The sequence below is a fragment of the Scatophagus argus genome, chromosome 13 (assembly GCF_020382885.2).
Source record: "Scatophagus argus isolate fScaArg1 chromosome 13, fScaArg1.pri, whole genome shotgun sequence".
NCBI classification, from domain to species: domain Eukaryota; kingdom Metazoa; phylum Chordata; class Actinopteri; family Scatophagidae; genus Scatophagus; species Scatophagus argus.
Window position 1 is genome coordinate 838,179 of NC_058505.1, and position 27,468 is coordinate 865,646.

General features: G+C 46.7%; 1 long non-coding RNA gene across 2 annotated transcripts; it reads right to left on the reverse strand.

Moving 5' to 3' along the window:
• Positions 1-3,952: 3,952 nt before the first annotated feature.
• LOC124069070 lies at positions 3,953-27,467 on the reverse strand. Of its 2 annotated transcripts, XR_006845018.1 has the most exons (5): positions 26,101-26,230; positions 25,336-25,557; positions 8,348-8,597; positions 4,623-4,830; positions 3,953-4,284 (listed from the first exon to the last, which is right to left on the reverse strand). It is a non-coding gene; the product is annotated as an uncharacterized LOC124069070 (long non-coding RNA). The 2 variants fall into 2 exon arrangements; XR_006845017.1 differs by lacking the exons at positions 3,953-4,284; positions 4,623-4,830; positions 8,348-8,597 and adding an exon at positions 16,447-24,833 and having other exon boundaries at positions 26,101-27,467.
• Position 27,468: the final 1 nt, after the last annotated feature.

The window sequence follows — 27,468 nt, forward strand, 5'->3', positions numbered from 1 at the left end:
GCCGAGCCTTTAATATAGGCTTGTGGGCGGAGCTCAGAGGAGCTCGGCGTCACCCGATTGGCTGAGCGCTCCACAGAGGTGTTCTCTTCGCGCGTTGGAGTGGAACAATGGATAGAATTTCTAAACCCCGAGGCCACGCCCCCTCCTGTCCGCCGCTGCAACTGTCGTTTCTGAGGAATAAAACAATAATCCTACCGATTAAACGCAACTAAACGGACTCGGTGCTTCGCCTCAGAGCGTTTCCGTCCACATGAAAGCGACAAAACCAAGTTTACACCGAATTACGCACTAAATATGAGGGGAAGGCAGCGCTTCGGTTGACGTAGTGTCACAATTTGATTGATTGATGTTCATCAGGTCGAGTCAAGCGGCGGCTACAGACCTCTTCTCCCGCCCACCGACGCGACGAGGGACTAGAGGCAAGTCTTTGGGGGAGAGGAGGCAAAATGTCGACGACACGAGCAGTGTTAGTGGATTAATGTTTTTCTGACGTTACTGTCACCTCGCCAGTCGCCTTATGAACACCATCAATCACATAAAAGACCTGAAGAATGTAAATGTGAAACACCCGCCGCCATGTCTCATCACAGCTCCTGATCGTGGACTGCTCGCCCCTCCCCTTCCCGTCGCCCATGTTTGAAACTCCCTCACTCATCTGTGGATGTGCGCACTTGACGCTCTTTAAGGTTTTTTTTTACATAACGTCCCATAAATTGGTGCGCAAGGTCGGACAAACACACCGTGTTGAGAATAAAACACCGTGACAGTGTGGTGAAGGGTGTGCAGGTGCCGCTCAGTGCTGCTGGCCTCATTTCCTGCGTCTCCATTGTTAGAACCCACGAGAAAAGCCCCGTCGTGGAGGAGGGAAAAAAGCAGTGCGACACAACAGACATGCGATGAAAACGAGTGCGAAAATAATCAGAATGTGCTCATGACACGCATTCTTATGAAACACATGGGCAAACACGTATTGGTCCTTACCGAGTTTTGTACACATGGCTTTTACAAGCTGAGCATGAGAAGGACAAAGCGGCATAAAAGCGGCCGCCATTGCTCGCTCTGGATGGGGGATGGGAGCAGAGTGTGGTCCGGACGGTAACAGACAGCCCACATTCGCATTCTGCTCTGATGACGCACTCCGCCGCCGAGGCCGACGCCGATTGGTCGGCTAAGTGGAATAAACACGGCTTTGGCGCACGGCGAGCGCTGATTGGCTGCCGCGGACGTCCGTCAATTCAAACTTGGCTCCGTCGGCGCGTCGTAAAGTGCGGGTCCGGATCGTGGACCCGGACTGTGTGCGTGTGGAGCGTCAGTGTAGAGTTTCACTTCAGCCTTTCGCGCGTTACCTTTCCCCATTTTCTAGCGAGGAAAGCGCCGTTTACCGCCATGATCTGAGAGCCACATTCATTACGTGTAATTGCTTGGAAAAGCCGACCTCTTCATGTTTCATTAAGCTGTATTATAAAATATTTAAGCAGGTCTCAGAGAGAGCAGAGCCAGACGCGATCCTCGCGCAGAACCAAACGCTGCTGCCGGTGTTTTGAATGTGTGGTACGTTCACACCGGAAAATTAACACGTTTATTTTAAATTGGCAGCATGCAGATGAACACCGCGTGACGGCTGACTGTGAGCAGCGCAAAGCCGACGCAGGAACAAACCTCAGCTCACTTTTCAATGCAGTTTAGAGTTTGGGCTCCAGAGAGGCACTTTGGGTGGTGACTCGGGCCCTCTGGAAGGACCCTGTTGCCCCGGGTGTCCCAGGTGTCCCAGGTGTCCCTGGTGTCCCAGGTAGCCCTGGTAGCCCTGGTAGTAATCTGCAGAAACAGAATGAAACATGAAGTGTGTTCACACCTGGCTCCAACATGCTCCACACGCCTGAGCGCTCGTGATGGGACGTCACTTCTCTGCTCTGTGAGAAAATAAACCTGTAAACCAGGCTGTGGTTTTTACACAAAGAAATAATGCGTAAGGTCAAACAACAAGGCCCGCGTTTGGTGCTTCACAAAGGTCACGATGTTCCTGCTAACTCCACAGCTCTCAGAATGGTCTCCTTCATTTCCAGGTGTGGGCCTGCAGTCTGTTTGCTGTAACGTGTAACAGAACACGTTTATCGTCAATAAAATGTTGTCTTCATAAGTTCGGTGTAAACGGTGAAATGAGTTGAAACGTGTGCCAAACGGTTTAGACGTTTACCTTCATGTTTTTACATTAAATGCAGAATTTAGGGTCGGACATCAACGTGTCACTTCCTGTCACCTCAGCTGTCAACACTGTCCAGGGCCAGTCAGAGTAGATCAGTCCAGTTCAGGGTACTGACACTAATCTATCAGCTGGACTACAGTCAGCTGCCCTGGGGCCCTGGGGCCCCTGACCCCGAGGGGCCCCAGGTTCAATATGCTTCAACTGCTCGTACATAATTTGATTAACTGCAGTTTTGTTTAGGAATCCGCATCACTGCAGTATAATATGAAGTGCGACGGGTCGTGGCCCACGGCTCCATCCTGTGGGCCGGTGGCCGTCTGAGGCTGAGCGACTGAGTGGCGTTGGCTCAGGGGCCACACTCTTCTGAATCACTGACTCACCTACAGACGGTCGTCACACGGCGGCTCGGCGTCGGGCAGGGAGGGCACGTTTTAAATTCCGCCATTTAATGATAAACCTGACTTGTTTTGGACCTGAGGGGACACAGAGGCAGGGAAAGTTAAACCAGCAGCAGTTAGCTGTCTTTGTTCAAGTTGGTTTAAAATGTCAAAATCAAACAAATACAAACAGAGCACAGCTAACAGAGTTTGTTTAAGGTCTCACGCGACTGCGCTGAGAGCGCACTGAGGTCCACGTTATGAGAGCGTACTGAGGTCCACGTTATGAGAGCGCACTGAGGTCCACGTTATGAGAGCGCACTGAGGTCCACGTTATGAGAGCGCACTGAGGTCCACGTTATGAGAGCGTACTGAGGTCCACGTTATGAGAGCGTACTGAGGTCCACGTTATGAGAGCGCACTGAGGTCCACGTTATGAGAGCGCACTGAGGTCCACGTTATGAGAGCGTACTGAGGTCCACGTTATGAGAGCGTACTGAGGTCCACATTATTCTAAATTATGTTCAAGAACACAGCAGAAGTGTGAAGATGTGGAATTATAATGTAATGATTTAATAGTTCACCAGCTTCCTCCCACAACCCCCAAAACATGCACATTAGGTTAACTGGTGTGTGTGAGTGTGTGTGTCGTCAGCTGTGATACGCTCAGTATCATCAGTATAACTAAGTGATATAGGAACTGGATGGATGATTTTACTCGTCTGCACTCTTTAAATCCTGTTTATGTCAGATTATTTTATGATGTCTGTCAACACTTTGAATTTGAGCTTGTTGTTGAGAAGCTCCACACAAATAAACCTGCCTGCTTTAAGTCAAAGATAAATATTAATCAATACTCAAATGAGACGTCTGAACGTTGTACCTTCTACCTCAGGAACTCAGACGCTTGTGCCTATCGGACCAGCCGAGTCTTAGCTTCATCAGTCTGAACGTTCAGAGGCTCAGGGCCAGCACTCATCCAGGTTTCGAGTGAATGCGGGCTGGTGCAGCTCGGCCTGCAGGGGACACAGTTGGTGTTTGGACAGTCGAACGGTCCAACCTGTTGCTGGGAGTCTGCGCTTCTCGCCTCCATGAACTGATAAATACAAAGTAGGACTGAGTGGTAGATAAAACACGCAGGAAGCTTTCTGCTGCTGCAGATGCTGGTCTGATGGAAGACTCTGGAGGACCACGTCTCAAAGAGGTCACTTCACCTCCTGTCCCACCTCAGTGGAAATGTTAATCTGAAAGTGATGTGCTAGTTTTAAGAATCATATTTAGCGTCAAATCGCACCACTTTGCATCAGTGTCACCTTGTTTGTTTGACCAGAGAATTTGGATTCTGCACGTGATGTAGACCTTTGACTGTAGGAATGAATGGACCGAGAGGTAAAGTCAACCTCCACGTACCTCCAACAGCCTTCAGTTCAGAAATGTTGCAGGTCTGAAATTCAAGCATGCAAACACAAACTGCTGAGACAAAGTCAGAGGAACATTATTGTTTAAATATTATTTCACTCTGGAGCATTAAGATCTCTTTTCTTTGGAGCTCAGGAGCCCAATCATGTGTGTGGGGTGTCCACATACATTTGGCCATATCAGGAGAAACCACAGCCTGCGTTACGTGACACAAGAGGAAGTGCGCCTGACCGTGATTTCCTCAGTCCTCCAATGCAGCAGCAACATGTTGAATCTCATGTTGGGCTGTGGAGAATCGAGCAGGTTAATGTGTGAGGCTTCCTGTTCATATGAGCTGAAGAAATTAGCATTAGCTAAGCTAGTGATGTGACTTGTTTAGCACTAACACTTGTTAGTGCTAAACAAGTTAGCTACAGAATGCTAACAGATGAGCTAGACTTAGATTAGCTGCCTCCCAAACACTTAGAAGTCTTTCAAATTTACACGCAACATGCAAATGTAACATGCAAATATGTTTTTAATGAAAATGTGGGAAGGTGAAGAAACCTGTCAGAGACGTGAATCAGCCAGAAACATAAAATACTTTGTCGAACGTAGCTTGGCGACATTATTGCGGAATTCACCTGCAACTGACGTGGAACAGAATTTGAAGCTTTGCGATTGGACGTTTGTCAGTGAAATGCAGCTTGGGAGTCGTAAACCACTTCAGTTCACGGGCTTGTTTGACTTTATGGAAAAGAAGCAGAAATTTTCTGTTTGCTTTTGTTCTGACGTGTCAGCCAGGACATCTTTCAGCTGACGTGCTTCAGCTGAGCGAACCACCAGCAACACCTATGGGAAAAACAAAGGGAACCGAGCCTCAGAGCCATGTCACAACTGCTCTTTTCTGAAAACCAGATATGTTAGTCTGCACGTTTTCTACAGCTACGCTCTGATCACACGTATACGAGCTGAACGCGGAGGTGGAGCACGTGGTGGGAGGTGGAGCACGTGGTGGCAGCGCTCCAACCAACAGTCCACAGCTCAGCAGTATTACAAACACATCCAGACGACTCAAACCAGCCAGAGCAAAAGCAGCAAAGCTTCAGCCGCTGGAGGTCAGCGACAACAAGACCTGCAGGATGATTCGGGTTGTGTGGCCATCAGAAAAGCCACCGCGTGTGCGTGGAGGCCGTCCGAGCGGCACGCCAATGAACGTGGTGTCACATGTCACACACGGCACGGAGGGAATATTCAGGCAAATTTATTTAGAGGTTTTTTGTCCTCTTTAATAACCAGCAGCCAATGAAAGCCTTCCTCTGTCTCGCTTCATCTTCCTCCACAGGTCACATGACTCTGACATCCTGCTCGCTCGCCCACAGCTTGATTTCACCATCACCTCTCTTTCCTCTGCTCTGACTTCCTCCCTCTCTCTCTATCGATTAGCCCTGCAAGGACGCCATGCCTGATGTATGACATTACAGGAGGAGGGAGAGATGGGCTCTCAGCACCTCGAGGTTCCCTTTGTCTCAGATACGTCCTGCCGCTCTCACAGTCAGTCACTCAGGTCAAACCGGAGCTTTGCTCACTTCACTGGGTTCACAACAGTGTGGATGTGTTGACCCGTGGCACACCAAACATCCACATCTGTGTCCGCAAAACTTCCTAAACATATATACAAATAGCCAACATAATATCTTGTTATATATATAAATACATATAAATAGTCTTTCTTCTTTTTCATCATATATGTCATTATGTATGTTTTTGTAAACCACAGAAAATTTTTGTGCTTGTTGTCACTTATTTTTGCTTGTCGCTGCAAATTATTTTAGTTTAATCATTTTGTTGACTGTGGCGTCTCAGACGTGTCCTGACGCACCTCGTATCATTTCATTATTTGGATTTTGCGCAGTCTTACACATGAGTGAATGAAATAAAAAATTGTGTCTTTAGGGAAGTTACGGGACGCTATGTCCCCATCAGTGGAAGCGCTTCTCTCATTTAGACGCTTAGCATGAAGCTAACGTAAGCTGTTGTCCAGAGTCCAGAGAAAATGTCTCCATACTGTCCACTGTTCAATAGGTGGGATGGGTGAGTACAGGGCGCCACATGAACGACACGTCGCTGTTGGCAGTAGCCTTTGTGCTAGCTTGTCAGTTTCACCAAACTTTCTTCATAACCAGCTGGCTAATCTTCTTTGCTCCGGTAGCATCACAACACTGCAGGCTAACACTGCTAGCTAATGAGGCAGTGGGGGTTTCCTGATAAGCTGAAATGATCATTTCTGCATCTGCAAGTACACAAGGGTCTGCTAGGGTTCATGTGGTTTACTTTGTCAAAGTACATCCAAACATCGCTGTGCTACCTGCCCGTCTCTCTGGTCGATGTAACAGTCACATGACTGTGTCAAGTCCAAAACATTCAAACTTTTAACAGAACTTACTGATGGACGCTGTCCACCTCGTCCACAGTCATTAACAGCATGTTGAATATGTCCAGGAACCGAAGCAGTTCAGACCTGAAGGTAAACTAACAGGACTGGGATTCCAGCTGCTGTCTGGAGGCTTCAGAGAAGCTGCAGACTTGGGGCGACCTGAGAGACAGTCGGAGGAGCAGCTCCAGCCGTCCTGTGATGGCTACATGTGGTGTATGCACTGGGTGGATGTGTGGGGCTCCAACACGCCCCCACTCAGTGTTTTTAAAGACGTCTCTGCAGCTTTACGAGCCTGTAGCCCGAGGCTCCACATTACCAGCTGGAATTCTGTTTGAAAGAACAAGCCGGGACGGTGAGGGGCTCAAAACCTCCGCTGCTCCTCCACAGCTCCTCCACAGGCCTCCTCTGTTCCCCTCCAGACCCCCCTCTCCTCCTCCTCCTCCTCCTCCAACAGCCTTTTCCTGGAGACACTGACCCACCAGCTGCTGCCGCTGTGCTGCTGTGCAGGGCACCACACACTTTACTGTCAGTACTGCTGTTACCACTTCTGCTACTACAATTAGTACTACATCCACTACTGCTACTGCTACTGCTACCACCGCTGCTTCTACTGTCACTAATGTAACCGGTCTGACTTTTTCAAATCAACACATTTGATGAAATGTGGTTCAGACATTCATGTTCCCCTGAGGATCAGCTGTAGCTCTGGTGAATGTCTGATTTTTCATGTAGCGCCACCATCAGGTCAGCTTTGAAAAAGGTCCAATACTTAATGACCAAACGCTCGCAGCACCTCAGCTGTACTTCGGCTTTACTGCTGACTAACTAAGTTTATCATGCTAACAAGCTAAACTAAGATGTGAAAATGGTTACATTGTACCTGTCAAACAGCTGCATGCTAACATCAGCATTCAACATGCTGACGTGGATTAAAGATATTCAAAAGATTCATGTCTCAGGCCAGGATCAAAATAAAACAGTCAAATAGTAATCAGGAGTGAGTCTGTGAAGGGCACAAACAAGACAAGATTAAAGACTTTGAGGTGCTAAGTGATGCCAAATGAAAAACAAAATGATTAACTACAGAACTACAGGACTTATGAATCGAGCACACAAATTAAGTCTTTTTCCTTCATGACTCGTCCTGGTCTCCGGCCCGTACTGTTGTGCAGTTAGCAGGCTGTGGATAAATATTTTATACTGACAGGAAATGATATAATGTGTGCATCAGAGCATGTCAATCATTGTGGCATTAGAAATGAATTTAAACTTCACAGAACGCCATGAAAAATCTGTTTTCAATTTTTTATGGGCTGCTCCTCTCATTCGTCTTTTAATTTTTGGACTGTAAAACAACAAGAGAGTTTCAACTCTGCTGTCACTTTTCCAGTGTGAGCTGAGACACTGAACTCCGCAGCTCATCAGAGTACTGACTACTGCAGAGTACTGACTACTGCAAAGTACTCTGAATACAATCAAGCCCCGATCCTCAACTGAGGAACAGAATGAATGAGCAGAGGTGACGGAGGAAAGACAAACCGAGACCCAAACGAGATCCGGTTGTGTTAAAACCATGTTGAGGAAGACACCGTTGTCAGTAAAACCAAATTGTGACAAAGAACCTCTCAAAAGCTGAAGCTGTAGAAACAAACTTAGATGAAGGCAGAACAAACGCTCTCCCTCTCTGCAAACAGCCATAACACATGACGACAGAACAGCAGAATGAACACCAGAACACCACAATGCATCTGCTTCACTGTCAAAGTTCTGCCCCGCCTCCCAGAACATCAGACTGTTCCTTTAAAGAACACAGCTGCAATGTTTGTGGACAGGCTGAAATACTGTGTGGGAGAAAAGAACCCGCACACACACACACACACACACACACACACACACACACGTGACCCATTTCCCCTCCTATTAAAGCGTTACCTGTCTTTGTGCTGGCTGCATTAGCATGAAAAGACGGTCGGTGCGAGGACTTTCAGATGGCCCACAGCTTCACACATAACAAAAGGAGGTGGTTGGTCCAAACCCTGGCTGGAGGGCCTGGTGGAGGACGAGGAGGGGGGAGGGGAGGGGACCGGTGAGATGGCTGTCTGTACTCAGGTGACTCCTCCAGGTGATTCTGCTGTCCAGTTACATGAAGGTGTTACACAACCAACAACTTGATGCCATCAAACTGAAAGAGACGGCAGGTGAAAGCTGTAAATCTGACACATTTTAAAGCTGCACTCATTAGTGACTTCTAGTGGCAGCTGTAGGAACCTACACACAATACATTACAATACACTAACACGTGCACGCGCGCGCGTGTGTGTGTGTGTGTGTTTAGCAAATAGTTACTGAGACTCGAATATGTCAACAACCTTTGGATGGATTGTGATGAAATATGTGGCTCATATTGCCCTCAGGATGAACTCCAGCGCCCTCTTCTGGTCTACATTTTAATGAGTCCAACACTTTGGCCAAATACCTGCAGAACTGAGCCTCAGCCTCTTTTCTGCTGATTAGCCCGTGTTAGCATGCTGAACACCAGCATGTTAGAATCGTCACTGCGAGCCTCTGACGTTGTTAAAGACGGTTGTCCTCCATCTTTATACGCAGTCGTGTTGTGAGCATGTTAGCCTTTAGCTCAACGTAGCGCTGTGCTAAAGTGCAGCCTCTGAGAGCTGCTAGCATGGCTATGAAGCCGTCACAACGCAGAGCACACACACTTAACCTGTACACTGTACACACACCTTTATGACCCCCTCATACATACAGGTCTACATGCAGCGCTCCAACAAGCCAGTTTACGTTTTCGTCAGTGAGTATATTTTTATGTTCTTGATATTTTCTATATAAAAAACTTCAAACTTTATTTGTCAGTATATTTTTACATATACTGAAATTCTTTCTCTGTATTGAACCCATCACTGACTGAAACACACACACGCAGCATGCAGTGAAACACACAGGAGCAGTGGGCTGCCACGTCAGGCACCCGGTTATGTGCCTTGCTCAAGGGCACATCAGCCAACTAATAGAGGGGGGAAGAATTGATCAATCACTCCACCACACCCAGATTTTCCCTGCCAGGGTGGAATTGAACCGGCAACCCTCCGCTCACAGACCGTGTCTCAAACCTCCAGGCCACGGCAGTTTCCCTCAGGATAAATAAAGTTCTGTCTTATCGCTTTGCTCAGGGGCACCTCAGCGGTGGCACTTTGTCTTTCCAAACCAGGTTTTTGTTTTCCCATCTGGGAATCAAACTAACAACCCTTCAGTTTGCTTCTCCAAAATTTACACCCGTTGGCATTTTCTATAAAGACTCAAAAGGCAGTCAGGCTGTTTGTGTTCAGGTCGCGTGTTTTCACTGAGAGTTCGCTGATAAGAAGGAAACTAGATAAACAGAGTGAGTGCACACACACACACACACACACACACACACACACGCACACGGACCACATGCACACACACACACGCACACACACACACACGCACACACACACACGCACACGGACTACACGCACACACACACACACACACGCACACACACACACGGACTACACGCACACACACACACACACACACGCACACGGACCACATGCACACACACACACACACACACGCACACGCACGCACACACACCACACGCACACACATGCACACACACACACACGCACACACACACACACACACACACACACACACACAGGTTATTATTGATCCTTATTGATTAACAGATGTAATATGTGGCTCATTATCAGTGAATACAGGGTTTAAAGTAGAAAAGCTGATCGGTTGCAGTATGGCAGCGTGTCCCTCAAAGTAAAAGTGAAAGTCCATTAAATGAAAAGCGGGTTTGAAACAGGAAGAGGTGAAAGTGTAACTTCCTGTTCCTGTAACAGAGAACCAGCAGCTGGTCTGTGATCAGCTCAGAGCTGTAATGAAGTCCCGCCCTCCAGCGTTTCACGCTGACCTCAGGACAGAAGCAAACTGCAGAACGAGTCCAAATCTAAACGTAGCTCAGCCAGTTAACCCGCAGAGGTGCAGATAAAGGGGCAGTTCAACACTTTGGCTCCATGTGCCTCCTTCCTGATGACATCACACAGGTCAGGAAAGACGATGAGCTTCGATTGGTCGGGCGCCAACCTGCAGTCTCAGTTGAGAATTTCCCTCCAGGGATTAATAAAGGAATTCTGATTCTGATTCTGATTCTGAGTCACGACGAGACACGGAGAGCCTGTGGACACAAAGACCGTGCTGTCTGATCCCCACTTGTCTGGGAGCAGCAGGTACCTGAAGGGAGCCGCAGCAGCGGGGGGAAACTCGATGTTTCCACCGAGTAACCACGAGCAGACCTTAACCTCCCCGTGTGAACGGGACTGTGACAACCGCTCCAATAAAAGTCCTTTTATTGGACTGAACTGAGCTGAAGACAGCCGGCGTGATAAAAAACGTTCTACATTTTCTACTTTTACATTATAAATGTCCTCAGTATGTTCATACAAGTACATGTGTTTGTACTACTCCCTGTATTAGTATCAGTACTAGTGCAAACATCAGCCGAGTTAATATTTAAACTTGATCGCAGCAGACATCGTGTGTCTGGAGGTCAGCAGGTCAAACCGAGGCTCTGACCTGGATATGATACAGCTGAACTGAGCATGCTCAGTCAGACTGCCTCTCTGTGCTCCACACACACACACACACACACACACATGCAGTCAGACAGATGTCCCTGGCTGCAGCCCATTAGCCATGTTTAATTATTGATCTCTATAGAGTCTTGCAGCAGGCAGATGGACACTCACACACACACACACACACACACACACACACACACACACGCACACACAATGATGTCATCAGTCAGTGTGTAATGTACGTCTCTGATAATGTCATTAAGAAGATGCTTCATGGATCACTCTTGAGGTCTGACAGTAAAAACATTTCAGTTTATATGACACACACACACACACACACACACACACACACACACACACGTCTTGTAAACAGTCTTTATTTGTGTTGCAGCTCCATATGAAAAATCACAAGTGATACATAGTGAGTTGTTTACTTTGCATCACTCATGTAAACAGTGAGAGCTCAGATTCTAAACAGACCTGCCAATCAATGTGAAAGACAGACCATCATCCAATCCCGTGGTCTCAATTCTACAGGTGGGCGGGGTTTAGACTAAACTCAGCATTTAGCATATTGTTTTTTCTTTGCTTATTTGATAATTCTGTGGCGCCACGGCGACACCAAATTAAGCATCATTTCTACGGTGTGGAAGTACAAACTTCATTAGGCACGCCACACCAAGATGGCCAACATGTCTCCACTTCCTCCCAAAGTACAAAGCTGAAGCCAATTTTTTTAACCTTTATTAACATATTAAGGTACAAACAAAAACTGATTGTGCCAGGGGATTAAAAAACATAACACAGACAATACCGGATACAAAACAAACATAAAACAAAAACAAAAAACAAAGCAAACCTACCAAATGAAAGGGTCAACAGTACCATTCCATATCGTCGTCAATAACTACCATACTTATCGACAATAGCATCAGTTTGGAGCCAGATTCTGTGCAGCAGCGTTCAGGAGGCGGAGCTGTGCTCTCGAGTTCCCGCCCACACACACATGTGAGCCAATCAGGAGCAGCACTCAGCTTTCAATCATGATATGTCAGCCCCTTTTTGTAACATCAAACCAATTAAAAAAACCCCAAACTGATAAGAGAAATGAACACTTGAACAAACATCAGCGAGATAAGAACGACCTAAAATGACAGAAACCACCTTTGGGAAAAAATGATTCATCTGCTAACATGAAGGGGGAGGGGCTTATGAGCTGTACTGCAGCCAGCCACCAGGGGGCCATTCAGATGTTTGGCTGCACTTTAGGGAGCTCTCATGTTGTCCATCTTTGTCCAGTCTAAAGCAGTCCGATAGGACTGTTCTGCCATGATGCGTTCAGTGTTCGCTTGTCATATTGAGGTTGAATCAGTGCTGAGGTCACACAGTTGTTTCTGCTCCTCTCAGTATAAAGTAATCCGGTGGCAGTGATGTACATTTACTCCCAAGTACTGTCCTTATGTACATCTTTGAGATACTTATATTTACTTGAGTATTTCCAATTTATGTTATTTTAGACTTCACACTGCTGCGTCTGAGAGGAAGACATTGTCCTTATGTCTGTCCAAAGAGTGTGAGGTGACATCAGTCTTTGTTTTTGGTTTTGTGAGACGTCCTCGTGTGACACTGCAGCCGTCCACACAGTCAGTCAGTCAGCGGCGAGATGTTCAAGTCTCTGCCTCCATCTGCTGGCAGCAGACAGGCCGACAGGAAGTGACCGCGCACACACACACACACACAGTCGTGTTTCATCACTGCTGGGGACATTACCACCTCCTGACCATAACAATAAACTTACTTACCTCAACCAAACCTTAAAGCAAATCTTCACCCTAATATTTAATGATTTACTTAGATTTATGACTTGCATTTTGTCCCCATAAGTAAGGCAGGTCCTCACAGTGTGACTGTGTAAACTGATTTTTGTCCCCACAACTACAGGAATACACACACACACACACACACACACACTTCTGTCTGTTTTGTTATTTCAGTTTTATTTCTCTGCAGTTGAGGTTTGTACTTTTTGTCTTTCTCACGTGAAAGAAATAAAGTTTGACTGATGTTCACTTCAGGCACCAACAGGAAAACCCAAATAAAACAAGAACAAAACCGATCAAATCACTGTATTGATAATTCATATAATCAGAGGCTGTGGCTGATCGGCGGCTGTCTGCATACTGACGCTTAATTTTACGTTTCTGCCTTTAATTGATTCTTTAACTTCCTGCTGTTTTCTCTGCTTGTTTTACAACCAGCATTCAGTTCATCTGTTGAGCTCAGGATCACAAGTTGTGTAAATGTGAATTTTTCACTCTGGTTTAATTGGTTAAACTGGTTTAATTACATAATTGTGATACATCACAGTGCAGTATTTGCAGTAGTACCACAAGCAGCATCAGTTTTAATGTATCTGCTGCCCCCTGGTGTTCACACTCAGCACCAACCAGCAGATTATTGATAACATTGATGTCATTTCACTTTAAATAAAAAAGGACTGAAAACACTGAAAGTCTGAAGGCTCACGAGGAAAACCTAACAAAATGTTTTCTTTTATTTTGTTTTTTGTGTTTTTATATTTTAATTTATTTACTCCATTCTTCATTTTGTTTATGTTTTCCTGCTGTGTTTAACTTGAAGATAATCTTATATAATCTTATTCCCTCAGGGGGAATCTGCATTTTCACACACTGCTTTAAAACCGAATATTTTGAAAATATATATAATATACTGTATATGTAGTATGTGTAATAGTTTTGGCTGTCTTGTTGTTATGTTCTTACGGTTGTCTCAACATTTGTATGTAATGTTTGTGGGAATCATTCAGATTTTGCCTGATAAATAAACATACGGTTTGCGTTTCCTGCGTGTCAGTTTGACAGGATGAAATTGAACATGAGAACAAAGCTGCTGTTCGTTTCCTCCTGGTTAACAGCAAAGCAGTACTACCACAGTGTAAAAATCCTGCATTCAGACCTTCACTTCAGGTAAAAGTACAACAGAACAGACTTAAAGTGGTCCCAGTTCACAGCTTGGAGCTGCTGTGAGGACTTTACTTCTCCATTTTGTTTTATTCTGCCTGTGCTGTTTTGTCTTTGAGCTGAATCTCCTCTCTGGGGGATCAATAAAGGATTATCTTATCTGAAATAATGGAGAAAAGCACTAAAATAAGTCACAGACTGTCGTAAACCTGGATTAGGAGGTTTTAAATTCAGATTTATTTCAAATAAAAATCAGGGAATTAAATTCATTTTATGGCAGTTTGTAAAAAAGTTGTCTGTCTGTTGTCCTCCAGTCAGTCTGAGGTATGAAAAGTCACTTATTGGATGTTCTTTAATTCTGCTGTCTTAAGTTTAAACTTTATAAACAGTTTCAGGTTACAAATCATCAAACTGAAACGCAGACGCAGAACCCAATCGTCAATCAAACGTGTTCTGATCGCCATCATCATGTTATTAATGAATGTTTCTCATTATCATTCTCTCATGACAGGAGGACTCGAGTGTTTTAAGATGTCGGACGGTTCAACACAAACGTTCACTGATTTGGTTTGTAGCTGAACAAACAGCCAACAGCTGATGATCAGAAGAAGGAAAAACAACCCGAGCGAAGACCGCGAAGGCCGCCAAGGCCGCGAAGGCCGCGAAGGCTGCCAAGGCCGCCAAGGCCGCCAAGGCCGCGAACGCCGCAGAAACGTCCTGATCAACGTAACAGAAAGAGAAGTTTTGTGCTGCTAACACACATTTTGTTTTCCCGCCCAGCTGATGACGTGATGACAGGAGGCCGTCGAGGTCGTCGGCTTCAAGTCTCAACCTGAACTCAACTCACACCAATTTTCGCTCGCTGCACTTCCATTATCACGTGTGATTTAAAGAGGAAATGACACGTCTGAGGCCGCAGCTGCCAACACATGAGCAGGAAACTGAACGCACGAGGCCGCGACGCATCGTGGACGCTAATGACGACCCACACACAGAAGAATGGAGGGCGCCAGGACGAACCGTCAGGGCGACGCGTTTCATGTGTATCACAGCAACATCACAGAAATACGTGTTTACAGCACGACTGACCACAAACAAGCTGAGTTTACCATCAAACCGACTTGTTTCAGCCGAGGACACGTTGTCCCCGTGCAGGCCGTGGGACAACACAAACTGGTCCATTCTGAGAAAAACCTTCAGCATCAGAAGACCATCATCACTCTGATACGAGCTCATCGCCATCAACGTCCAGGAGTGGAACTGAGTACACTTAAGGGTAAATCTGAGGTACTTGTACTTTACTTCTACTGCACTACGTCTCATGTGTTTGTGATCATGCTGAGCTTTGGACTGTTGGTTGGACTGAACGAACTCTGTGATGGAGTCGCTTTGGGTCCACATGTCTCACTGTTTGGACACCAGTTTGACAAAGACAGTCATGAAACAATCAGCAACAATCATCAGCTGCAGTCAAAATGAGCTCCAACCAACCAACAGGAAACTCCTGCAGGAGTCACAGCCAGCTGATCTGAGGTCAGACAGGACAGGACAGCAGGGGACACTTTACTGCAGTACTCTGAGTACTCTTCCTCTGAACACTTTACATGTTAAAACATCAGCCTGTTAGCGTTTAGCTGCTGCTGTGGCTCTGGGCTCTTGTTGCTATATTTGTTTTTCCCACTGGTGGACATTGTAATGGACGGAGACGCCTCTAGAGGGCGCCAACACAGCTGTAGTCTGTCCCTCTTTTGTTCTGGCTGTGAATGTGTGTGTGGGTTAAAGTACAGTGTTGTCATTCTGTGTAATGTAACAGAGCAGGTCTGCTATTCATCCGCAGTCTGTCCCCTCCCCACCCCCCAAAACCAGCCGGCCCACACCGACCGACATCAAACGCTCCTTTGATACGGGATGGCCTTTACCCGCGTGTGTGTGTGTGTGTGTGTGTGTGTGTGGAGGGGGGTGGAGGTTTGAAGGCGTTTCCATACCACAGAACTGAAGACCTTCTTCCCCCTCAGCATTTCTTCTGGTGTAAAATGTGACGTGGACTCAGCGTGAAAATCCTCACTGGAAGCACATTAGTGACTGTAAAGTTTTAGTGAACAAAGTCCACCGTGTTACAGACAAACTGACATGTAAACGTCCTGAAGTGCGTCAAACATCAGCGCGAGGCTCCAGACTGACACACAGAAAGGAGGAGTTTAGCTTTAAACGTCCCCCTGGTAACTGATAACACTGACATAAAGTTTGAGTGAGCCAGTTTAAAAGTGATGCTGATAAACAGTGTGTGTGTGTGTGTGTGTGTGTGTGTGTGTGTGTGTGTGTGCGCGCGTGTGTGAGTGTGCGTTTTCAGCTGACCTTTTCAACCACATGTTAAAGTGTTTTAATCATTTAAAGTATGGTTACAGTGTGTGTGTGTGTGTGTGTGTGTGTGTGTGTGTGTGTGTGTCGGCGGGGGAAGTGGCTGCACGTGTGTGTAAATGTAAAAGAGCTGCATGCGAACGTGAAGCCGCAGACAAAGACAGAGCTGCTTTTGTTCTGCCATGACAGAAAAGGCCTCTGCAGCTCCTGAAATGGCGGCCGGAGAAACCAGCCGAGCGGGATGACAGAAAACCCGGAGCGGAGCCGGAGCTCGGGACGGATCTGGATTCTGATCTGGTTTCAGGTTTTTCCGCTTCGAAGCAAACTCATTCAGGGAGGGACGCACACATCCACTTCTACACACGTGTGATGTCTTAATTCAGCCTGAGGAGAAAGTCTGGTTACTGATCAGATGGACGTGTGTCCACAGCTGGTCCACAGCCTGAAGGCCTCAGTGGACTCACAGACACACCATCACCGAGCTCAGTGTCACATCCGGCAGCTCGTCCCTCGGCGCTCGGCCTGCAGGGGGTGATGGATCAGACCTGGACGTGGTGTGGTAGTGGTGAACCTTTCTGACCCTTCAAAGTGAGGCGATTTGCTTGTGCCAGACGTGATCTTGGTCTCAGACCGTCTCCTGTAACGGGCTGAAGAGGTCTCAGAGCTGCGAGGAGGTTAAAGTTCTGAAATGTGTCACAAATTAGAACATGAGTTATGTATCCTGCAGCCCCCAGACTGAAGTCCTGACCTCCTTCAGGTTCCTGTTCCTGCACTGCATCACTTCATAAAAGCACGTTGCATGTTGTGATGTAAACTGCAGAAAAACAAAATTACTCAAGTGAAGCACAAATACGTAAAAGTCACGCTGAAAGGGACAGTTCACCCAAAAGCAAAATCTGCTTGTTCATCCATCCACAGTTCGGCTGTAGACGTCTGCCTTCTCTTCAGGGAGGTGGAACCACGTGACACTAAAACACGTTAGCAAACTCATCAGCCATGACAATCTTGTTATCAGCAGCTTCATGGAGGAACTATTTTCTTGACGTGTCACTGCGCAGAAGGAAATGTGCAGCTACTGAGCTAAGCTAATTAAGCTAGCAAACGTTCCAGCTTGCCGAGGAGGACGACATGATGTAGGACATGAGACGATGTGGACTCACGTCAGGCTGCGTGTCCTTTGCACAGAGGAGATTGTGTGTTTTGTTTTACTTCACGTGATGTGGAGATGTTGGGTCTGGAGCGAGTTTGAAGCCTGGTGGAGGTGGCGTTTGGCCGTGTGAACTTCTCTCTGCTCGCTTCATGTCGTTCACACAGCGTTCACACAGGCGACCAGACGAGCCCCACGTGAACCTGTGCTTCGTCATCGTCACCTTCATCGTCATCTCGGCTGCTTTCGCTCCACCTTCCAGTGCGACGCTCACAACGGACTGCGGTCCGGCAAACCGAGGAATCGACCTGCAGCAGCAAAATCAACAAAACACATTTCACATCCGCCTCAGAACGCGTCCACAGGAAGAAGTTTCATCCCACCTGTCAGCAGCCACGCTCAGGCGGGACGACAAACCTCCAGTCCGCCTCGTCCGTGTGGACGCAGCGTTCTGAGGCAGGATTTACACTCAAACGTGTTTTGCTGAAGTCACTTTCCTTTATTTGGCAGAAAAGTACGACATTCAGATCAGTGAGAGCGAAACGCATCTTCGTTACTGTCAGAGGAAAACCTCTCGCGTGCTGCAGTTAGTCTCAGGGGAAACCTCGTATCTCCGACTGTGGGAAATCCCCCGCCGACAGACGAGTGAGACAAGAAAAGAAGAATCCAGAGGAAGCAAGAGAGAAGAGAAGAGGTGAGAGAGGAAGGGGATAAGGTTAATGGAAGTAATTATGTGCAGTTTAAAGCCTGGATGTCACCAGCAGCTTCAGCCGTCACATAAACACAACATTTCTGTTCTGTGCCGTAAAGACGAAGGTTTCAAAGTTCAGCAGCTGATTCAGCCAACCAGTGAGGCTGTGACAGACAAGAAGAGACACGATGATCCATCCATCACCGTCAGGTTTTCCTCACACGCAGCCAAAAACACACAAACACACACACACACGCCCTCCTTCATCATAGCCTGTAAGTCTGCCGCTCTAAAAATAAGGGACTCGCCCTGTGAGACTCTGGGGAGGCACAGTCACTCCCTGCTGCAGGCTTTTGGTGGCTGGAGGTTTGAGACGTTTCCCCTCAGACCATACATGGAGTCCTGACTGCAGGAGGAGGAGGAGGAAGAGGAGGAGGAGATGAAGGGTGAGGAGGCCTGAGAAGTACACAAACATCAACATGAGCAGCTACTGTTTCTCTGCGCTCATCCTGTAGAAACGCCGAACGCAGAAAATATCTGATTTAAACATTATTTTTGATTTGTGGAGACTTTTTATGTTTCAAATTTTAAGTTTCTTTTTCTAAATTTTACAAGATGACGGACATGTAATTTCTGTTAGCACATTAATGGGAATTCTCATTATGTGTTAGCATCGAGCTAACTGAATCGGCACTAGTTATTTACATGTATAAAATCCATTTAGGAATCATAAAAAACCAGTCAAGTGAAATTGAGTGAGCTGATTTATTCCCTAAAAATTACAATCATAAAATCATAAAGCTTGCAGGTGTGATGGCTTGTGTTGTCGCCCCGATGATGATCTTAATGATTACGCATCGCTCTGCTCGCCAGTCGGGCTGCGGTCGCAGAGCCGACCGGCCGCGGTGGTCTTCAGCACCTTCAGCCGTCAGCAGGTCAAAATGTACGCGTCGGCCAACACGACCGTCGATGACCCACCGAACAGAACTCAGGGGTCGAACCTGAACGACGCTCTCGCCAGGCCAACGGGACAGCCTGAAGGTCAGATGCTGGAGGGTTTGGACTCGCTCAGCGGCCCTCAGCTTCACACCGCGATGCTCCTCTGAGCCCTCCAGCCTCACGGTTTCACCTCCAGGGCAGGTTACATCTGTGCACACTTTCAGAATCAAACATGTGACACATCACAACATGTGCCGGGCTCATATGAGCCACACGAGGCAGGAGGATTCAGCTAAAGGCCGGCCTCTGAGTGGCTGGTTTGTGGGCTTCTCTCCCCTCGCGGCTCTGACCTCACGCCATACAACACAAACACATGCGTGTTCGGGTCGGGCTGCGATCGGCGTCTTCCTGCTCAGGATAAAAACAGATATTTGCCGTTTGTCGGCTTCAGGACGGAAATGTGAAGAATGAGGAAGTGCCGGGTGTGTTTGTGTGGAGCGAAGCGAAGCTGCAGCCTCTGAAACGTGTCTGCTGGCCGAGATCGCTCTGCACACTTCCTGTTTTTCTCTGCAGCCTGGCGTTCGATCTGAAAACAGAAGCATGAAATCCCCCCGCGTGTGGCTGCTGAAGCCCGACTGTGAATTCAGGGCAGTGAAAGTGATGACGGACACGAGCAGACTGAGCATCTGATTCACATCTCTAAAAATACACGACAACACGCCGCACGGCTGACGGGCTCGCCGTGCGTTTGCTCCTCTTGGACTTTTCTTCGCTTTCTTTCCACGTCACGTTTTTATGAAAGTGCTCCACAAGTGCAGCTTATGGCCAAGCAGAAGTGTGGAGCCCCGCTAGCGCCCCCTGGAGGCTGCGGTGTTCATCGACAGACGTGTTAGCACATCCTCACATGTGCTAACCTTTAGGAATCGGGGCTGTTCGTATCTTACAAAGGTTTCACACGTTATTATCATGCGAACTGAAACGTGAAGGATAATGTCACATTTTCACACGTCGGTCACAGGTGGCCGTCTTCCTCCGCGTGTGGAAACAGATCCGCTCGTGCAGCAGGTTTGTCTTCAGTGTGCTGTTTGACAATCAGTCAGCAGTAATTTAATTTAATCCCAACGTCTCCCCATTTTAACATGACGAGAAACACACAGCAGCTCGACCTCCCTGATCGATCGATACGACTGTCGTCCTCCATGTCTGAGTCCCACACACACACACACACACACACACTCTCTCTCTCTCTTCAGGATGGGAGGGGGAGGGGTGGGTGCCGGGTGGAGGAGGTAATTTGAGATGCATTTTGACTCTCATAAAGCAGTAGGCTGAAGACCACTGACTGTTTCTTCTGGGTCCTAATGTCCTCCAACAGAAACCCTCCACCTTCCTCCTGTCTGTCACCTGTGGCCCCCTAAGACTGAACACAGGTGACCTCAGGTGTCCTTCTGCTGTCAGCGATCTCAGACTGAAGGCCAAAAGGCTTCAGACAACAGCAGAGCTTCAAAGCTGTCGTCGTGAGTGATTTTATATTTGGTCATATTGACCTTTGACCGATGTGTTCTTCTTCTTCTTCTTCCATCACTCCGTCTCAGTCATATGGATGTTTTCCACACGTCTTCGCTATTTAAATTCCCGCTGACCTAAACCACGACAGAGTTTGAGGTTGTGTTTAAACACGGAGACGTACGGGGGTCAGTACTGACTTATATATTCATGATATTTGTGAGCATCAAAACTGTAGCAGTTAGTTTTGTTTGCTGATCATACACTGTTGTTGTAAATTAAATAGTAAAACTTGATAAGAGTAAATTATACAAATGATTATATGTGTAGAAATTCTAATATAAATGTAATAGTGAGGTCGATTCAAGGACGCAGAGCAACACTTGAAGAGGAGCACGAGTGTCACATGAGTAGCAATGGGAAGGTAAACAGGAAGAGGAAATTCAGATGTTTCTCACTTTACACTGCACTTTGAAAGAAATCTGAACTTATGTTATTTATTTATGAGTTCATTAATTCATTTTTAAATGATGTATTTAACTATGGTGTTTTGGGAAATTCATTTTTAATAACTGGATTAATATTAAAAGGTTTTGTATGACATCCCATTAACTTATCAAATAATAAATCATATTTATGGATTAATAAATTACCTTGTCAACAACATTATTAATCTAGTTTTTTATTGTACAATTCTTCATTGATTAATGAAACACTTTCTTACTGTTTGTGGTCCTCCAGAATTTAAAAAGTCAAAGGCAAGAAAAGTGAAGTCAATTAAACAGCAAATTAAACATCCTCAGTTTTGTTTGGAGCCCACATGGAACCTGAAAACTGATTTTAAAACTCCTACGTGGCTGTTGTGCATTAGTAGCATTTAAACATAATTTAAAAAACAGATTAATATTCAAATGCTGGACGTTTGTATATGTGTGTATGAGCTTCCTGCTCTTATTCTGAAATTCTGTAACATTTCTGTAATTTCAGAAGGCTTCAGGTTGTTCAGGATCAAAATAATAAAGCAACACTTACAGATGCAGTGGAAACATTTTAGACCTTGAAGAATAAAGGAACACTTGAACCAGACATGCACTCAGTCAGACCAGACCAACATGGAGTCAGCAGCGTGATGATCCAGCAACCAAAGGCACCCTGTGGTGCTGCTGACCACCGCGCTCGGTTTTGTTTGTCCTCATGTGCGACTACCAACACAGCACAGCTGCTGTCATGGCTTCCATACCGCCAGCTTAGCTCTGTCGACGGAGCTAAGTTGTCGGACTGCTCCTTTAAAGCAACACTTGAGGAGGGATTAAGGCCATGAGCCACAGCGTGTTTCAGTCGCATGTTTGGTAAACGTTTAGCGACTCGGGCGTAGAGAAACAAAGCTGGAGAGATTTTTGTTTGAAACCTGAAAGCTTTGTCAAGTCAGAGGTGGTGGTCTGAGCTTAGATCCGTTTCACAGGGGAAACTCTGTGAGGGCATTCAGCCCGGAAACCCCCTCTGACCACAAACAGGTTCCTGCTGGTTTATGATGCGCCCGAAACCACGACTCCCCGATCCACCCGCCCACCGTCAACTGTCTCTGACTGTCGGTGAAAACGTCAAAGCACATCAGGAGAAAACAAAAGTCAAAGAGAAGAAGGCAGGAGGTTCGGGTTTCTGCGTCGAGCGTGAACCTGCAGGCGACGCTTCCCACAGCTGCAGCTCACGAAACCTGATAAGTCCAGTTTCAGTGTGTTTTCACTACAGCGGGAGGCTCACATGTTCACCAGTTCGTCCCCGAGCACAGTGAGAAGCACTCTGAAGCCATTAGCATGAATCAGATTTGATGTTCCACTCGTCACGTCGCCACAGTGTGAGCTTATGACAGACAGGACAAATGCTGGCAAATAAGACTAATTACACAAGCACCCGTCCAGAAAAGGGTTTCCCGGGTAAAAGAGTTCCCTGGAAATTCAGTAATTCATTCAAACAAAGCTGGTGGTGACTAACAAGAGCAGATCAGTAAAAATCTGAGGGAAGACCCTGAGTTTTTGCACAGGACAAACATCCCACATTTCCCATAATTCAGTTCAACAGCATCGACCATTAGGGGCTCTGTGCCCGCTAAACAGCCACGTCCTTTCAACGCCACACCTTCCGTTTGGAGCTGCCTTGTTAGACACCTGATGACATCAGCATGACATCACCAGGGTTATCTTCTCCTCCACAGAGGACTTGATGGGCCTGTTTCCACAGGCTGAGTAGGTGTTGTCACAATTTGTAGCTCATCAGTTTTACTCTGCAACAGCGAGACAGCACAGACTCTGCTGCTGATCGGAGGTCAGATTTCCTCATTTCCTGTTTGACATGATTAACTTTCCCAACAGAAATGAGATGCTGACTCAAGCCACTCAAAGCTTCTCTTTTATCTACAACTTTCATTTTAAAGAAGACTCGAATGACCGAGTCCGCTTCCTGAAAACTGTCGTCGTGTGGGTCATCTGTGCAAGCAGCGTATTGTATTTTGTGTTCAGATTTGTGTTTATTTTTAAGTAGTGACCTCTAATAGCTGTAGTGATGCTGACGGGAGGAAAGGAGGAAGTCAGGTCAAGGTCGACCGTGTCAAATTTAACTTCCATCACGTATATAACGTAACTTCCATAAGATATTAATTTGAACCTTTTCCTAAACCTGACCATCCAGCTGTGAAGGGGGAATCAGGATTTCAAGACACTTCATTGGACCTCTGCTGGTCCCTGCAGGCTGTCCTGCCTTTCAATTACATCAAGCATGGAGAACTTATTGTTTTTGTGTATTGTACTGATGAATGAGTGTTTTAATGATTTACTGTAACGGCTAGAAAACCTACTTTTAGTAATTTAACTGTTTCCATGCATGTTAGTACTGCAATTATCAACTTGACTGGACAGAGGAAACTGAAATAAATGGTTTCAGACAGCTCTGATGAAGGTCAGGATTTATCAGGAGGACAGCTGCCTTACTCCATTCAGTTTCACTGTCTGAATCTGGACTGTGTGCTACCTTCTGGATGTGCAGGACTACACCGAACATTATTAACCTCAGATCCTGACCGTCTGCTGCGTCAACCCAGCCAAACCGTGAGAGTCCAACAGCGTTAACCTTGGGACTACGAGGGCCCGGTACGCCTGTTGCCGGTTCTCTCCACGCAGCTCGTTTTGGGAGGCATTAGTGATCAACCGACTTGCTTATTTTGTGAAAACAAATACATCTGAACTCTCCTTTTGTCTTATACAACAGTGTGAAAAACAAAGCTTAAGGGAGGAACACACTGGAGCTGATACTGTTTGCTGCCACTCCTAAAGGTCACCTTAATGAATCTGATGCAAACAAAACCTCCACTTACCGAGCCACTTCCGTCCATAAGTTCTCATTTCCTGGTATCAATGAACTTCCAGCAGCTCGGTTCAAAATGCCTGACTGAAAAAATATGAGATACTGAAGGCACAGTGTAGTGAAGAGAGGATCTCCACACTGCACAGTTCAGATTGTTTGTCTGCTACAGTCTGCCCTGGAGGTTCTGGGAAAGTATGAAGACCAGTCTCTCCAGTCACTACATGAGCACAGAGAATATTCTCCAGCTGAGCCCTTCCCTCAGGTAGATGATCCAGATAACCCAACATAAAGTCAACCGTGTTAAAAACTCATTTGTGCCTTCTTCAATTAAAATGTAAAAATGTTGCTCCAGGCTGCAGTTGTTGCGCAAAAGCTTCTTGGTTTTCTTATTACTGGGTGTGTAATATGTGCACTACATGCAATATGTGGCTGTGGTTTGTCATGGTATGTGCTATTTGATGTGTCATTTATGGTTTTTATATGTTTTTAATTACTACTATGAAGGCAGGAACTTGAACTTTTCTTAACTCAAAGAAAGTTTAACTAAACATTGTGTGTGTGTTGAGTCACAAAAAAAAACTGAAAAGATGAGCAAATACACGCAGCCAACAACCACCGTCTGATTTATCCAGCAAGATGTGACGGCGAAGAGGCTGCACGAGTAAAAGCCATCATATCAGGAGGACGGCTGCCTTTACGTGTCAAATGTACATAATGCAGGAGGTGCTGAACAAAGGGAGAGCAGGCAGGCGTGATGGAGGCCGGTGTCTCTGAACTGGGACACCAGCTCCTGATCGTCCCTGTGGACCTTCACCGCAACAGGAGCAGGAAAAGAGAAGCAGGTTAATTAGCTCAATCAGATCTGCAAATTAACAGCAGAGCTCTGATTCAACAGGAGGGCGGCGCCTCCACACTGAGCTCAGAGAGGAGGCGCATGCATCCTGATGAAGCCGAGCTCTCAGCTGGAGGCTCAGAGGGAGGATATTAAGGATACTGTCAGGGTGCTGTGACCTTTGACCCCCCCAGCCCTCGATTAACAGACTGTAAAACAGCAGCTCCTGGGCTTTTGGGCTCTTAAAATGTAAACTATTGTGTTTTGGACATTTACTGTTACTGAGTGAAGTTTTGTTCAGGGCCTGCGATCTTTAAAACTTCTACTTTGTTGAACACAAAACTACCTCATATAATTGAGTAAAACCGGTCAAAGTACGTCATCTAAGCATCTGCATCTCCATCAGAGACTGTACCACTTTACCAACAAAAATACCAAACAAAGTAAATGTTTCCCATCGTACAATGTGTAAAAGTACCTCATCTTTCCTCTGGACGCTGTTTCCCAGGGGTATGGACGGGGCGGTTGACTGGGGGTTTCTGGGTAAAAGCAGAGCCCAGTTAGCAGAGACAGCCGAGGCTTGTGGGAAACCGAGTCTCCTTCACGCTCAGCAAACATGATCTTCACCAACACATCACAGCCATGCAGCTCACAGTGATGTTCCTCGTGCTGTTGTCCTGTAGCAGGCTAAACTGCTTCTCTGTCAGTACTGCAGCACCAAGACGTTCAGTGAGGAGACCTCAGAGTTTCTTTTTCATTGTGTTTTTTGTGTCTGAAAAACTGTACTTCAAAGTACACAGACCATCCATTTTGATAAAATGACTACAGCTGCTGGCTGACTTGGTCCGCTGTAGCTATCAAGCTAATCAAGCTAACAAGATGAATGGCTTCTAAGATTAAACCATTAGTTTCATCAGTTTATTTCCACTAACTACAAGGAGATGCTGGAATATAAACTCCTCAAAATACAGTAAAGACACACTGGATATGCTAGTCATAAATGGGCCTTTCTTAATGTGACCTGTAACCCCACATAAAGCAGCTAGCTCCATCTTAGCCTTGCAGGCAACACCTGATTACTAGTAAATAATACGTTCAACTGGTTAGCTGCACATGCCAACATTTGTAGCTAACAGTGGACAAACACACTCTCTATTCTGCTGCTTAGTTTAGGTTTTAAATGACTAAAAAGACAACACAGTATCTTTACAGTGTCCAAGTCTAAATGCAAAACTTGACCGACCTGTAGTGTCCAGTTCGGTTGCTAAGCTGCGAGCAGTCAGTCGCTGTTTGTGGGAGGGGTTTAGCAACAGTCAGTTAAGACTTGTGTTAGTCACAAGTAGTCTTCAGGTCACATTGTGCCGCTGATCAATAGTCATTATGCACTCATCTCACTGTGGGCGCCCTCTGCTGGTCACATTAGAGTGGAGTCTGTTGTGTTTCCTGGTGATACTGCAGAGAGCTGCAGGGCCTCTCCGTCACAACCCAGCAGACCCTGCTCCCTCCCTCCTTCCTTCCATCCCTCCACCCGCCTGGCACGGCACAGCACAGCACCGGCAGCAGATCGCCATGGCGACAAGCCCAGACTGCCGGTCACCACCGTGTGAGGTCAGTGTTTCCATGGCGATGGAGCAGATGAACGGTAATCCGTCCTTGTTTTTGCACTGTGGAAGCAGGATGGGAGGGTGGAGGCAGAGAGACGAGGGGAGGTGGAGTCGTGAGCATGTGTTAGCATGTGTGTGTGAGCCTTACCCCTCCCAGCTCCACAGCCCCCCTTCCTCTCCCGGCTCCTAATAGCGAATTTGCAATCATGCACTGCAGATCAAGCAGGAACCAGCGGAAGATTAAAAGGAGCTGATGATCTGGAGCAAAAAACGAGGTCACCGCAAACAGGCGGCATTTCACTGCTGCTGCTGCGTAATCAGCTCGTGCAGGAAGCTGCGGGAGGCTGCGGGAGGCTGCGGCACAGCCACGGCGACAGGAAGGACAGAGAAGGACAGTGCTCAGACATGGAGGACAGCCTCAGGTCTCTGCACTGTGTGTGCACACCAACACACAGATACACCTGCGCTGATTCACGTGTAGCTGGACCTGCTGTTGTTCGTTATGTATTTGTGTCTTGTATGTATACTGGCTTTCTTGTGCACAAATTGGACGACATTATTCTCACTCGTTCGACCCAATAAGCTTACATTTTTTAAGACAAATAAAGCTTTTAAAAAAGCGAGGGGGCGGAGGCTCGTGTTGATGCTGCAGTTCCCCACAGCTGCCAGCAGGCGAAGCGTCGTGTTTTAACTGATATCGCGTCTCGGTGACGATGAGAACCATGAGAACATGTGCTACAGGAGCTGCGCGGTGCGTTCACGGCTCACGCCGAGCTGCGTTCAGGCACCGGGAAAGCATTTTGCAGCTCTCTGCGACAGTCCTTCCGTGGACGTGGGTGTAAAACTGGTGTGGGACGCTGATGTCACGTGTGAGGAGAGCCGACCATATGGTGAAGCCATGTGCCAAAGCCCCAGCAGCGCCGCAGCTTTCCTGTGTGAAAACAACGGAGTCTACAAAACGTGTTTGTGTTCGCACAAAGTGCAGCCGCTGCAGATCAACACCAGTA